We start from the raw sequence: 15,352 nt of genomic DNA on the forward strand, positions 1-15,352 counted from the left end.
CCACAGATTTCTCCACCAGCAACCTACGCATGATCCCATTTCTGCAATTGGACATGCCTACCTCCTCAGATGGAATAATGGGTGACATCTCTACTCTTCCAATTCCCCCTTTAGACCTTCACTTCCCCAGTGCCTCCCACAATAGCGGTTCAGCTCCCTCATTGAATCTTAACTGATACTCATGAGGAGATTAAGTAGTTTACCCATGTCACTCAGTGCTTGGTGAAGCCAGAATTGGAAGCCTTAATCTGCTTACAGAGTCCATGCTCTTAAAAACCACTATGCAGCCTTGCCTTGAAGACAGAGACAGGAATAAGAAATAAAGAAAAAGAAAAGAAGCAAGGCTTAAAGATTATAAATAAGGAGAGAGGAAACAGAAGAAAAAAGGAGGAGTGAGAAGGATGCAGGGAGGAAATTGGAACTACATGGCATAGTGGCATTCCCAGCTCTATTTGCTCAGCCAGTACTTCCTTTTTAGCACAAGGGGGAATTTTAAGTATGGTTCATATATGCCAGAGGACTGCAAAGTGCTAGTGCTTAATTGTTGAGGAAGCAAATGCCCTTTTATTAGAAACCGAATCTAAAATTTTATTAGAGTTTTGTTTTTAAAAAGAGTAACTAATAACTTTTCAAATTATCCACTCTTTTAGCCTTTGTTAATCAATTTTTTACAACCTTGCATAAGTCAGTGATAAATATCAAGTTCTAAGCCAGCAACCTTTATTCGGATTTTGTCTGTGAGTGAAGAAATCAAATATGTGTATGCAATAGAGCAATGACTAATAATTAATTATAGATTATCATGTTCAACTGGGGTCATAATCAATTTAACTGTGATATTCAACGTGAGGGATGTGACAAATTTTGTGCAGAATTCCAAAATAGAGGTGTGAAATATTTCCCCATGTGACTACTTGATTTACCCTAGATATTTACTATGTATAATATATACAGCTGCCAAAAAGGCACAGAAATTCATTTAAAATCTTGTTGGGTTTTAGTTTCTATTATGAGACAGCTAAGATCCTAAAAATATCCTGTCTAGGGTACAGAAGGAACTCTTCAAATGTCCTGATGTGCATGGAGGTGAGAGGACATTATACCTGATTTATAGTAAGGACAAATCGTCTCATCCTCGCCACCATCCCACATGACTGCCCATGCACTGCTCCTGACTTGCATTTTAAGTATTGGTCAGTATACTTTGGGCAAGACTGTACTGGAGAACAGGTTTTGTAAGAGAACGGTGATAGAAGATTTAATAATCTTGCCACAAACCACCCCATCCTTCCTCTATGTTCCATGATGTCACAGTCCCTAGTCAAGGGGTTAGGGCCTAAACAAGTACGGTGTGCCCTTGTCCCTTTATAGCCTAGGCTATAAAGGGACAAGGGCACACCGTACTTGTTTTTACAACCAGTTGTCCTTTTCCTATATCTCTTTCCATATACACTGAGTGGCCAGATTATTATGATCTCTGAACGCATAATAATCTGGCCACTCAGTGTATATCTTATATAATAAAAGGCTAATATGCAAATTGTCCTCTCGACCAGAAGTTTGACCAGCAAGCAGGCTGGCCAACCACCCATGTCCCCTCCCCCTGGCCAGGCTGGCCGGACCCCACCCATGCACGAATTCATGCACCAGGCCTCTAATATATATATACATATATATCACACACACACAAACTGAGTGGCCAGATTATTATGCGTTCAGAGATCATAATAATCTGGCCACTCAGTGTACTCCCTGTCACACTTCTTTTCCTATCAGTTCTCTGCCCATCCAAACTCTGGCCTCCTAGGTTGTTTTCCTGTTTGTAGCCTCAGGCATGACTGTGGTTACCACTTCCCTGATGCTAAACCTTGCCTCTCCCTCTTGACCATTTACTTCCCATACTTGCTTAACAGACAAGTTATCAGATGCAGAGTGTGAGAACAGAAGAAAAACAGAATGTGTCCTGATGCCAAAATCAACTCTAACAAGAAGGAAAAGTAAGAAGAAGGCAGTTTTCTTTGTAAAAGATTTTAGTTTAGATCATCCATGCTTCCACAACATTAAATAATCATAGAATATATTGGAAATATAACTTGTTTTTAAAAATTGTTTCTTCAATGGAAATGTTCCATATTGTTAAAGAATAGTTTAATACTTCTCATTTATTTGCTTACATAACTTTCTTTCCCTACCAAGTTCTGTGATCCATGGAAATCCCATGTCCTATTCTCCTTTTAATCCTCATTGTCTGAGAAAAAATAGGCACTCAAAAAATAATGCCTGAGTGAGGAAATGAATGAAGGAAGAAACAACAAGCAAATTATTATCAAGCCAACAATAAAGCAAAGAATATTGGGCCTCCAAGGCTGAGGCTTTTCTCTCCCAACCGGAGAGTTCTTTCCAGTCCTCTAACACTCCACTTGACACAACAGGAATCTCTTTCCTCAATTCTACAGGGTGCTTAAAAGGCAGACTCAAATTCAGCAAACACCCACTGAAAACCTGCTATGTGTCAGGACCTTTCATGTACAATGTCTTATGTAAAACATCCAACAACCCTGTAGTTTTTATTAGCCCCATTTTCAGACGGGAAAGCTTAGACTCAAAAAAGTTACATGCCTTGCCCAAGGTGGCACCACTAAAAGGGGTAGGATTGAAAGCCAAACCTGGTCTCACTGAAAGTTCAGTGCTTACTTCACTCCCTCACTGCCACGTTCCCCCAATACAACAACCCAAAGTCTACCATATAACATAACATACTTCACTAGTATTTATGGCACACCTTTTTCACAGCTTAACATCCTGAAATAGGGATACATTTTATAAATGATAGCCTCCTAAATTACTTGAAATGTGGTAATAATTTTCAAAACATATTAAATCTACCATCTCTACCATGTGTCATTATCTCTGACCATGAGCTAGTGTTGGAGAACTCTATTTTGTTTGTAGAGCCAAAAGAACACTGAAAGAACCTAACTGTGATAATATAAAGAGCAGTAGGAAGATATCTCTGATCAAAAAATGTGTTCTGCATTTTTATTTTGTCACTTAACTACTAGAAAGTGTTAGTTTAGTTTATAGGAATTTGATTGGCTTATTTTCTCTTAAACCTAACTGAGATCACCTCAGAGGCAATGAAGGTTTTGATTGGTAGTGGAGGAGAAGGCAGTTAGGGAGTTGAAGCCATTTGACAGGGAAGATAAGATGGTGCCTCAAGGGAAGGTTAAGCAATAGTGGCTGAGTTAAGGAATGGAGTTTAAAATGGAATAAACATTTCAAGAAGGTAAATAAATAAATTCCAACCATAGAGTACTATACCTTTAAAAAGAGTATTTGTAAGAGACTATGGCAGGTAGAATGGTGATGTTAAAAGCAAAAGGAAGCTTTTATTTCATATTTATGAATAAGTTAACCAAATGCACAAGGTGAAGTGAAATAGTCCCTAATTTAAATTTTAACTTCAAACCCATATTTAAATCACTGATTATTACACTTCCTTAAAAGAACTATTGCCTTTTGTGCATCTTATCAACTAAAAAATATTTTCAAAATCAAATAACTAGTTCCTGATCAACAGGTACCTAAAAGGTCAAAAATCTCCTGCGTTTGACCCACTTTTCCTGTTTCCTCTAGGAAGTGTAGCTCAACAAAAATTTTGTCCCAACCTGGAAGTCACAGGTCAATTTCTAGGTCAAGGCCATGACATTCTTAAACTAGTTCTATACCCAGTGAATACAATAATGGGAGCAATAGCCTGACACTAAGGATCTGTATCCCAGCTTCCTGGACAGGCCAATATGGTGCCTACAATATCTATAGCACCTATCTAACAGGAACCAACCCACAGTTCCTCACAGTGAGGAAAGGCCCCAAGCTTTTCCTTACGCATGGGTGGCCATGTTTTGTATTTTATGACCTAATCCCATTGTTGTTGCTAATTAGACCCGGGTAGGCATTTAATTCAAGGAAAAACAATTTCTCAGCTACCCGTGTTTCCCCGAAAATAAGACAGTGCCTTATATTAATTTTTGCCCCCAAAGACACTCTAGGTCTTATTTCAGGGGATGTCTTATTTTTCCATGAAGAAGAATACGGTACACATTTATTGTTAAATGAAAATAAAGGAAATTTATTACCTGTATACAGTATGGTAGTACGGTAATTGTCAACACAAACCAGACAAACTGTGAATCCTACAGTATCAAGAATTTACTCATTTATTCAATGACAATCATGTCATCATCTTCTGGAACATCATCATAACAATCCAATTCCTGAATTTCCTGGTGAATTTCTTGTGACTCCATTTCTTTCAGAATCAGTGGACCAAATCTCTCATGTTTAGCAATAGCACTGTCTTTAAATGAGTATTTCTTGTCAAGGTAGCCTGCTCACAGTGCATTTGCAATGCAACTGTCAGTGATTTTCTCCCATGAATTCTTCACCCAAGTCACAACTTTTTGCAGTTTAGGTTTCACAAAATTTCCATGCTGATTTCTCTCCATTCTATTTTCAATGTAGTCATTAATTTCCATGTGCATATTGTCTTTGAATGGCTTGTTTATTGCAATATCAAGAGTCTGGAGATAGGCCGTCATTCCTGTGGGAATCATTATCTGATCTATTTTTCTTTAGTGAAGAAATGTCTTCATGTCTTTAGCGCGGTGAGTGCTGGCTGCATCCCAGACTAGCAGACCTCTTTGGCTCCCTCGCATAACAAGCAGCAGCATTAAATCGACCCACTTCCTTATAACTGCTTGTGTGGCCCAGGCTTTTTCAGTTTCAAGAATAAAAACGCCCAAAACACGTTCAATCTTTTCCTTCTTGCCCTTAGAAATGATTAAAGGCGGGATTTTAGTGCCATCCAGACGAATTGCCAAAATACAGGAAACACGTGCACTTTCGTAAGCAGTGGAGGGAATGTACGCTAAGGAGGCACCCCGCTGTTCAATTGTTGTTTGTGATGATTGGCCCATAAACACTGCAGTTTCATCCATAGCAATCATGTTGGAAAGATTGTATTTAGAGAAGTCAGCATCATCAATAAAGGACTTGAATGCAAGTGCTCACTTAATAACTTGAGTATCTTCCAACCTAAACAATGTTGTAGATCTTCTTAAAGACAGTGCACTTCGCGGAAGGAAATTATCCAGCCAGTGTTGTGATGCTTTGAAGTCTTCGGGGGCTATGTCAAACTGTGGTGCCATTGCAAGGGCAAATTCTTGAATCTGAGCCCTATTCACAACCAAAGCCTTTGCTCTCCTGTCAACAACCCATTCACAGATCAGGTGTTCCAGCTCGGAAAATAATGGTTGCCGACCTGATCCACACTTGCGCTTTTTAGCATTTCCCTTGTCCACTTGTTCAATGAGGTTACCATACTCTGCTTGCCATTTTCGGACCAATCGGATACTCAACATCTTCTCTTTGCAGAAAGCAGTAAGATTTTGGCCCCAAGAGTCTTCCATGATTCCTTTCTTGTACTCCACAGAGTAGCTTTTTCTTTTTGCGCTCATTTCTAGGGGTAAAAAAAAAAAAGGAATTGGGGTATCAAGGTGGGGGGAGGGGGATCACTCAAAATGACACAGGGGGCATCAGAGGGGGGAATCAAAATGGCACAGGAGAATCAGAGGAGGGATTACCATTTTAGTAACCCCTTTTGATCCTCCTGTGTCATTTTGATTGTCCCCTCTGATCCTCCTGTGTCATTTTGATTGTCCCCTCTGATCCTCCTGTGTCATTTTGATTGCCCCCTCTGATCCTCCTGTGTCATTTTAAGTGATCCCCCTCCCCCCACCCCTGTGCCACTGAACACCTTCACCAGACATCCCCCCTACCCCTCTATCAGACATTTATCCCCTGGGGCCTGCCTGGGGACTGTCACTGGGCTTGCTGGGGCCTGGATCTGGGCTGGAGCAGGGTCTGCCACTGACTGAGAACCTTCAGTCATCATGAAGGTGGCCGCGAGCATCAGGTAGTGTCACCAGAGACAGACCAGCACTCACCACCTTCGCGTCCCATCCGCTCTAATCCTTCTGTTCTTCTACACGCATCTGCGAAAGTCTCCTCCTCTCTCCCGCCCCGTGCTCACCGCTCACTCCGACCTCCACTCCGCCTCCACACAGCAGTGACGTCAGGACTCCGCGTAACGTCACTGGTTGCTAGACGCCAGTCGGGGTGGCCCTAGCGACCAGTTTACGGTAAATTAATTTTCATTCTGAGACAGAGCCTGGGGGCCCTTATTTTTGGGGGATGCCTTATATTTCACTCAGAAGGAAACCTGTAAGTAGGTCTTATTTTCGGAGGATGTTTTATTTTCGGGGAAACATGCTATGTAGCAGCCTATGAAGTAGTCTGGTTCAAGAGCACTTTCTGATGTTTATCCAAATTGGACCAACTAAGTCTTATCTCTTTGAAAGATGAATTACGCCGAGATGCAATGAAGCAGAGAAAGACATCTGGCAACTGGAAGTGAGAGCAGAAGTCTACAGACGCAGAAAAAAGCTAATTCAAATGGAGAAGCTAAATTCCTTTAGTGGTGGGACAGTAGAGATCCACAACAAGGGACCTGAACAACCATCCAGCTCTATTTTCTGGGATAACTGGCTATGGTTCCTGTTATTCCTGAGATGTTTTGTTTATTCAGATTTATCTTGAGTTCTTCTGAGCCTTAATGCACAATACTTAAGGCTAAGTATTGTGGTGGCAACAAGTAGCATGAATATCATAGCTTAACACAACAAAAGATCATTTCACTTTTTGCAGAATCTCCTCCAGATCTGGAGACTGTCCAGGACATATGTCTTTCAATATTCCAGACTTCTTCTAGCTGAGGACTGATCACCTCCTCTTAAACACTTCTATATATGTGATTTATTACTTCTACTCCCAACTATTGACTAGAGCTTATCGCATGGTTAACTAACTGCAAAGAAACTGTGAAATGTGATTTTCCAAGTACTGAGAAGAAGACAACTGGAAATATGTGTGAATCAGTTAGGGATATCTTACTTCCACATTTTTTATCCTTTTCTGGGTGCCTTATGCTAATCATTTTAGCCCCTACTATGCTTCACTGAAACCCATCAGGTAGTGTTACATTCATGTCCTGTACTCACTTTGATTCACTCTTAGACACACCTAGCCACACCTCTTACCACTTATTTTTTGATACCTCACAAAAAATAAAACTTGTAGCAAGCAGGGACTTGCGTTGTTGAGTAGATGCTTTTGACAGTCCTTTTTTTACCTTCTAAAATAAGAACAGTAGCAGATAATGATGGATTTTTGCCAGTTGGTTGGCAGGGGCAGAGGAGGTACTGAGAGCTAATGAGATAATCTCAATAGGACCAATCAATGCAATTTATTTCTTTGGAAATTATTATAAGAAGAGTAAATTTAACCTAAACAGAAAAGAGGGGAAGATAAAATGCGCTGAGTATCTACTATGTACCGTCACTTCCCATAGACATTACTGTATTTCATTTATTCACCACCAAGTAGTATCTATGGGATAGATATTACTATTTTCCAGCTGATAAAACCAAGACATGAAGAGATTATATGATTTGCCTAAAGTTACACAACTATAATGACTATGAAAATTCAACCTAGGCCTCCAGACCTCCAAATCCAGGCTTCTCACAATTTCATGAAACAGGAGCAGCAATAAACCTAAACTACATCTTGGGAAAGACATCCAGATTTTCTGGGACTATTCCTGAAAAAAAAAAAAAAATAAGGTTCAGAAAGGATTCAATTGATTTTAGAAAAGTTCCCAAGGCTTTTGAAGATGGTGATCTCTTATGCAATCATTACACACCCATTTATTCAAAAATATTTAATGAGTGAAGACAAAAAGGAAGTGAAGACAAAAAAGACAAGATAGAAAATCCCTGTTCTCAAGTTACTCACTATATTTAGACATAGACCCACAAGTAAACAAGACAATTATGGTATGGTAGAATAAGAGTTACAGGAATAAGCAAGTGGTGTTGAGGGTCCTAACCAGTGTTGCTATTCAGTTCATTGTGAAATAGAGTCTAAGATGGAGATTTGTGTGCAGGAGGCTTGCAATCAGGATCAACACCTGTAGGGGGAAGTGAAAGAAGCTGAACTGGCCAAAAGAAGTTGAGCTGTGATGCAGTTGCAACAAAGACCTCAGCCTTTCCCTGGGAGAATTATAGAGCTAGGGTGACATGAAGAATTGTCCCACCTGAGGCCATGGGACCAGGCCTTTATACTTCTGTATCAATTACGCATTGCATATGGGCTGCCCCTAGGCAGGAAGTCATGATCTTAAACAAGTGGTTCTCTTCAGCGAAGGGCAATCTCTAAAAATGAAATTTAGCTGAGGTCTATCATACTCTCAGCAGTTGTGGAATGAGTGTGTGTTTCAGTTCTGAGGAGGTAGAAGAATCCAAAGCATACCATCACATCCATTATATTCACCTGCAGGGAAGGTTTCCTGGAGAAGATGGCCCTGGAGCTGAGTCCTAAAGGGTGAGTATGAGTTATCCAGGAGAATGGCACGTACAGAACAAGTGAGAGTCTGAGGAGAGTACATTCAGGGAAGTTTGTAATGCCTGTAGGAATAAATAATGCAAAAGGAACGCAGCAAGTACTGAGGTTTGGTGTGGAGACCAGATTCTACAGAGCATGCATGCTGCTCTAAGGAGTTTGGACTTCTTCCCAAAGGCAATGGGAAGGCATTCAAAATTTTATTCAAAGAATAAGATAATCAGATTTGCTTCACAGAAAGATCATTCTGGCAACAGGTGGAGAATATATTAGATGGGGATGAAACTGAAGAGAAGCAGATTCATTAGGATTCTGTGGCAGCAATCCTGGAGAGAATAATAATGCTTGAATTGACAAGCAGCAGTAACAGTGAGAATGGATAGAAGAGGACATAATATTACAGGGATATTAAGAGGCAAAACTGAGAAAATTTTAAAAATCAATTAAATGTTATGACTAGGGAAAATTAAAAGGTCAAGAGTGGCTCAGAGGATGGTTTCATCCTTTTGTATTTATAGGTGTTCCATTCATAAATCTGGAGGGAAATATGGTAAATTCCGTTTTGAACATATTGTCTGTGGCACATTCATGTAGAGATCTCCAGCTGCAGATGTTTGCCCTCCTCTGGAGCCCAAGGGAGAAATCTAAAAAGTCAGAGTCAACACATGGATGGTAGTGGAAATCATGGGAATAGACAAATTTGACCATGTACATGCTCTAAAATGTACATAGACACAGAAGAAAAACAGTATTTAAGGTGGAGAGGAGCACAACAAGAGTGCTAGAAATGTAGGAGGAAAATCAGGAAATGAAAGGGGGGAGAGTATTAAGATGTTCCATGTGCAGTTGAATGTCACTGAAATATAAAGAAAGACAACTTTCCGGAGTATTGAGTAAGTAGGTAGTCACTGGTGACCTTGGCAAGGGACATTCCAATGACACAGAGAAGACAAGGTCAGAACAAAGAGAATAAAGGAAACATGGCTGAAGACATGTTCAAGAAGACATCATACTAAGTGAAATATCAGTCAACAAAGAACAAATACTATATGATTCCACTTATATGAGGTACCTAGAGTTGTCAAACTCATAGAAACAGAAAGCAGAATGGTGGTTGCCACGGCTCATGGTGAAATAGGAGGAATGGAGAGTTATTGTTTAATGGATACAGAGTTTCAGTTTGCAAAGATAAAGCTCTGGAGATGGATGGTGGTAATGGTTGCACAGCAATGTAAGTGTACTTATTGTCATAGAGCTGTACACTTGAAATGGTTAAAATGGCAAATTTTATGTTATGTAAAAGGAAAATAGAGAGACTAAAGGAGTAAATGAGAGGTGAGAAAATGGAGGAACTGAATGTAGCCCTCTCTCAAGAAGCTTGAATGGGAAGAGAAGGGAGATAGGGTAACAGCTAAAGGAGGGTGAATGGTCAGGGGGACATTTTTAGGAGAGATCCAGCAGAAAGGCTCTCTGGAGATATCAAAAGTGTAACAAGGAGAAGCAGTACTGTAAGATGAGCAAGACAGAATAATGGTGAAACAGGGGTTTTGACAGCTGTTGCTGAATCTCACTTAGGTGAACATTGAGGGAAGTAGAATGACATAACAGAAGAATACATTTTTATCATAAAGGATGGCCAAAGGTCTTGCTATGTCCAGATGATGAACTTAAATTGAGAGAATATAGTAAACCACTAATGCTCTCTTAAAGTTTAAAATTCAACACCTAGTGTATTAACTGTTTTAAGCAGCTAATAGTTGTTACACAAGTCACAGATTAAATTGGCGAATCACCTAAGTGGCATCATATACAATAAGAGACAATGATTATATTGGGATATATAAGTTTTTATTTTTCCAATTACATATTGGATGATGTTCTATTTAAGAAAGGGTAAAAACATTTATGAATTTTGAAGCTCACTAAAATTTCAAGGAAGAGTATTGTTTAAAAGCTGCATTCTTAATTTTTTTCCTATTTAACTAAATTAGAATTTACTATATGTTATTTTTATATTACATTATTTAAAATACATACAAGAAAAATGTATTCAAGTCATGACTTCCCTTGAGTCTCAGAGGGGAAAAAGAGTTAAGTAAAGGAGCAAATTATTTTCATTAGAATTAAAAAAAGAGGAATTCCTTTAGAAGCACCACATTTAATTCATTTATTTTTAGTCTGTCTAAATGGTTGCTGCAAATTATTATCACACACATCAGAAATAATGACCAAACATTATACTGTATTTGTTTCTGTCTAGACATAAAAAATTATGAATTACAAAGATAGAAATCTTTGATATATCTATTCATGAACATAATGCACACTCACAAACACTTGTGGAAGATTTGGCTGTTGTCCATGATTATATGAATTCACATCATTTCTTAGTTATATAAAGACACAGCACCAGGAACTCAAATACAAATGAAAATGCTCTCCCATTTCCAGTCCACTGACATGAATTGAGTTTTGTGCTTTTTGTGGCAGCTTTTAGATCTATTCTATATGAGTATGTAGACTGTCTTAAAGAGCTCTCCTATTTGGTACCTGTGTATGATCTTGTCACTAAAAATACCTTCAAGGTCATAATATGAGAGTAATAATGACATTAATATATAAGTTTTTGTGCAACTATACGCATTAATCTCAAAAAAAAAAAGGAGAAAATTTCAAATCTTTATTTGCTACATAAGAAGTATGTCATAACATCACAAAGGATATGTAACACAAATATGACACCAAAACAAGCATGTCTTAGGAGCCACTAACATCATACTATTGTGTGTGCATGGGCATTAGGATACACAGGATATGTGACATTAAAAATGAAAAATGGCATTGTCCCCTGAGGTCTGGGACATGTGAACCAATTAAACTTTGTAAGGAGAAAAAGGAAAGGAAATTAAAAGATTGGTCTTTTCTGAGAAGATGTCAAGCAGGTGGAAATAAGCTTCCCTTTAAACATTCTTTTTAATAAGCAAGAAATAGGTACATCCTGTCTTCACATTGCTATTGCTAAAATGTTTTCTTTCCTGTAAAGGGGGAAAAAACAGGATATTATCTTCTTTTAATGAGTCTACTATCTGAGACTCATCTAAGTGTGCAAAGTACTATTCTAAGCCAATTACTCAATTGTTGCTTTGACAAGGCCTGTCATACTAATTCAATATATAAATGATTTCTTAGAAAATATAATTATAGTAAATGTTTTTAAAAGGAGAAATACATTCTCTTCTGTGATTGAAATGCTGTCCTAATAATATGACGCACTCTTTCTAATTTACACATTAAGCAGTCTATATGTGCTATATGAAGCCTTAAACTAGAAGAAAAAAAACTTCAGTATCTCTGACATAATAAATCTTCATTAATAGATCTCCCTCTATGTTGTTATCAACTCATCATATTTTATAAAATTTCTGAAGCCAATCAAAAGCTCTACCCTGAATCAGTTACTCTTTATTAATTAAATGCTAAGTTTTTAATGAGTGTGATATCCACCTTTACAAAACTCTATGATGTACCTAAATGTCATTTGAAATAAAAGTAAGGTTTTTCTAAAAATATTAGACCATTACTCTCTATGCTGTCCAAATATTTTGAAACAAAAATCAAAATGAATGGTTTAAGATGGTTGCCAAATGAAATATTAAAATTGGAACTGTCTTGGAAAATCTAGAAAAAGTACTTGTAACTACACATCTACAATGTAAAGGCTCAGGCAGAAAATGTTTTCCTTTCTCTTGTACTTTAAACTATAATCATTTGTTTGATTTAAAAAAAAATCCCTACAATTAGCAGAAGGGCTTAAACAAAACTAATCTAATCTATATGCATAATTATTTTTCTTGAATTTATTGGGGTGACATTGGTTAACAAAATTATATAGGTTTCAGGTGTACAATTCTATAATACATCATCTGTATATTGTATCATATGTTCACCACCACAAGTCAAGTCTCCTTCCATCACCATTTATCCTCCCTATATCCTCTTCTACTTCCCCACACTCCCCTTTCCCTCTGGTTTATGCATAATTATATTTTTGTTATTGGCATAAAGCACCACCTTTGAGTGCACATATATAGGTCTAAAATAAGTAGTTATCTACCACACAAAGCTTTTTTGCAACAAAAGCAAAATGTTAAAGCTATTCCTTAACAAGTGGTATTATTTGTTTGTTTGAATGTTGTCTGTGATCATTAACCAATTGAAAACCTCTTAGTAGCTATTTTTTAATTATTAAAAATACATCAGCCACCTATGCATTACATGGGACTTTGGAAGAAGATGCAAATCAACAAAAGTAATGTGCAATGGTCAAAAACACGATTTTCTTATATTTCTATACTTTCCATAAACTTTTTAAAAATGTTCCCATAAATAGGCTGGAAAGTTAAGTTTTCTAATTAATATTTGAGTTATCTGAAAGGTACTAGATCATCAATAGTTGACTCATTTTTTTAATGAGAAAAGAAGAAATTACTCTCAACATTAAATTGAATGTAGGTTTTAGCAATTTTGTCTTTATAGTTCAGAGGGGACATTATGGATCACAATTATCATTATGAGACCACTAATAAATGAAGCACTATACATGAGAAAAGTGTAAGAAATGTAGTTAAACATAGCTATATTCTAAATCATTTTTAAACCTTTTCTCTTCCTCCTCCTCTTCCTTCTTATTCGCTTCCTTCTCCTTCTTCAGCAACTCAGGAGTTTACTTTTACCATTGGGTTAGTGCATCCATTTTGACTGCTGGATAAATGATCTCAAGATAATTAGGATTTTTGCCATATAGGACCCTGAGATAACCTATTGTTTTTCTTACTATGTCATTTGACTGCATTTTCTCTGTTACATTTATAATGATAGATTTTAAGTTTCTTCTAAGCCAGCCAGTGTGCTTGTGTTTTCACATATAAATGTTTACCTTTTATTCACAAGTGGCCAACCATATCAATAGCCAAGGCCACAATTCAGCATATTATCAGTAAAAATTCAAAGCAGTTGTATTTCTAAATCTTAACACCTAACTGATTTCATAATCAAATAGAACTGTCAAATATTTATATTATGTATTTCATTTCCTTGTATTCACTAGTAAGTATCACCTATTTGTCCTTAATTCCTGGCTCAATCTAATCCTCCAGTTGAATAATCTGTTGGAATTTGGAAATGGAGAGTAAAAATAAGGGTCGATAGCTATTGTTGAGGAATGAATAGCAACAAATTATTTATAATAGCAAAATCTATAATAATAAAAGCATAATATGCTAATTAGACCGGACATCCTTCTGGATAAAGCCGGGCCGGAGGAAAGCCATTGCCAGCAGCCAGGGGAAGGAAGGCCTACTCTTGCATGAATTTCGTGCATCGGGCCTCTAGTAATGTCATAAGTGGTATATATTCATGGTTCAATTAAATCTAGAAATTTAATAAACAAGTTTTAACTGAAAGTCAATTTGTGAAAGGGTTTATTTTCTTATTTTGTATCAAGTTCACTACTTTATACCTATAGAACAGGTTTTTACAGTGCTCCTTTTTATGCTTATCAATCAAAATATAATGTGACTATGTTTTGAATTGAGTAGAATTTTTTTTAATCCTTACCCAAGGATATGTGTTTTTTAAACTTATTTTAGAGAGAGGAAGGGAGAGAGAGAGAAATATTGATGTGAGAGAGAAACACTGATGGGTTGCCTCCCATTCCTAGGTATATGCCCTGACCAGGAATCGAACCTGCAACTTTTTGGTGTATAGGATGATGCTCCAACTAACTGAGCCACCTGGCCAGGGCAGAACTCAATAGAATTCTAATGGCAATTTCTTCTCTCTGTGTTAAGAGTCACATATAAGCTCTAAACAGGCACATGTTATCAACAATGCTCTACTTTTCTTCTGTTCCCTGGACATTTTTGGTCACCCAAGTGATCTAAGGGACCACTTGAACCACATACTGGTTAGGTTTGGTTGGCCAGAATTTAGGTGTAGCATGTTAGAGACTGGAAATTCGAAAGCTTTCCCAGGGAGTCGATGAGAGCTTGGGGAGGGGGCAATTTCTGGCGAGATCAAAACATCCCAGATGGTATTTGGCATTTGCTTAATGATTGCAACATAGCAGACATGTTTTCAAGGAGGAAGGTGAGAGGCAACAGTAACTGCCAGCTAAAGACCATTCCCATGCTTAGATCTAACTGTAATTTAACATTACACATGATCACTAATCAGGCTTTTGTTACCTCTCAGAACTTTACATCAGGACATGTCTTCAAAGTAATTTGACCTGTTCTAATTTTATTATTACACTAGAGGCCCGGTGCATGAAATTCATGCAAGAGTAAGCCTTCCTTTCCTGGTTGCTGGCACCGGCTTCCCTCTGGCACCCGGGACCCAGGCTTCCCTTGCAGCCCTGGCTTCATCTGGAAGGTTGTCCAGTCTAATTAGCATATGATGCTTTTATTATTATTACTTATCACCTAGTTATCTGCAACCCCTAGCCCACTCTACCCCTCCATTTGAATTATCTGCAGTAATTTGGTATTGGAGAGTAAAAGATGAGGGTAGATAGCTATGGTTGAGCAGTGAATAGCAACAAATTGTTTTGGATAGCAAAATAATCTCATAAGTAGTATTATATGGTTCTAATTGAACAATGAAATTTAGAAATTGAATAAACAAAAGTTCAAACTGACCCTGTAATTATGAAAGGACTTTTTTTCTTATTTTATATCAATTCAACTACTTTAAGTGAACAGGACAAGGGTTTTACTGAATTCCTTTTTATTCTTAACAATCAGTAAAACTACTTCTGAATGACAGAGTT

This window comes from Plecotus auritus, assembly GCF_963455305.1.
Source record: "Plecotus auritus genome assembly, chromosome: 8".
Lineage (NCBI taxonomy): Eukaryota > Metazoa > Chordata > Mammalia > Chiroptera > Vespertilionidae > Plecotus > Plecotus auritus.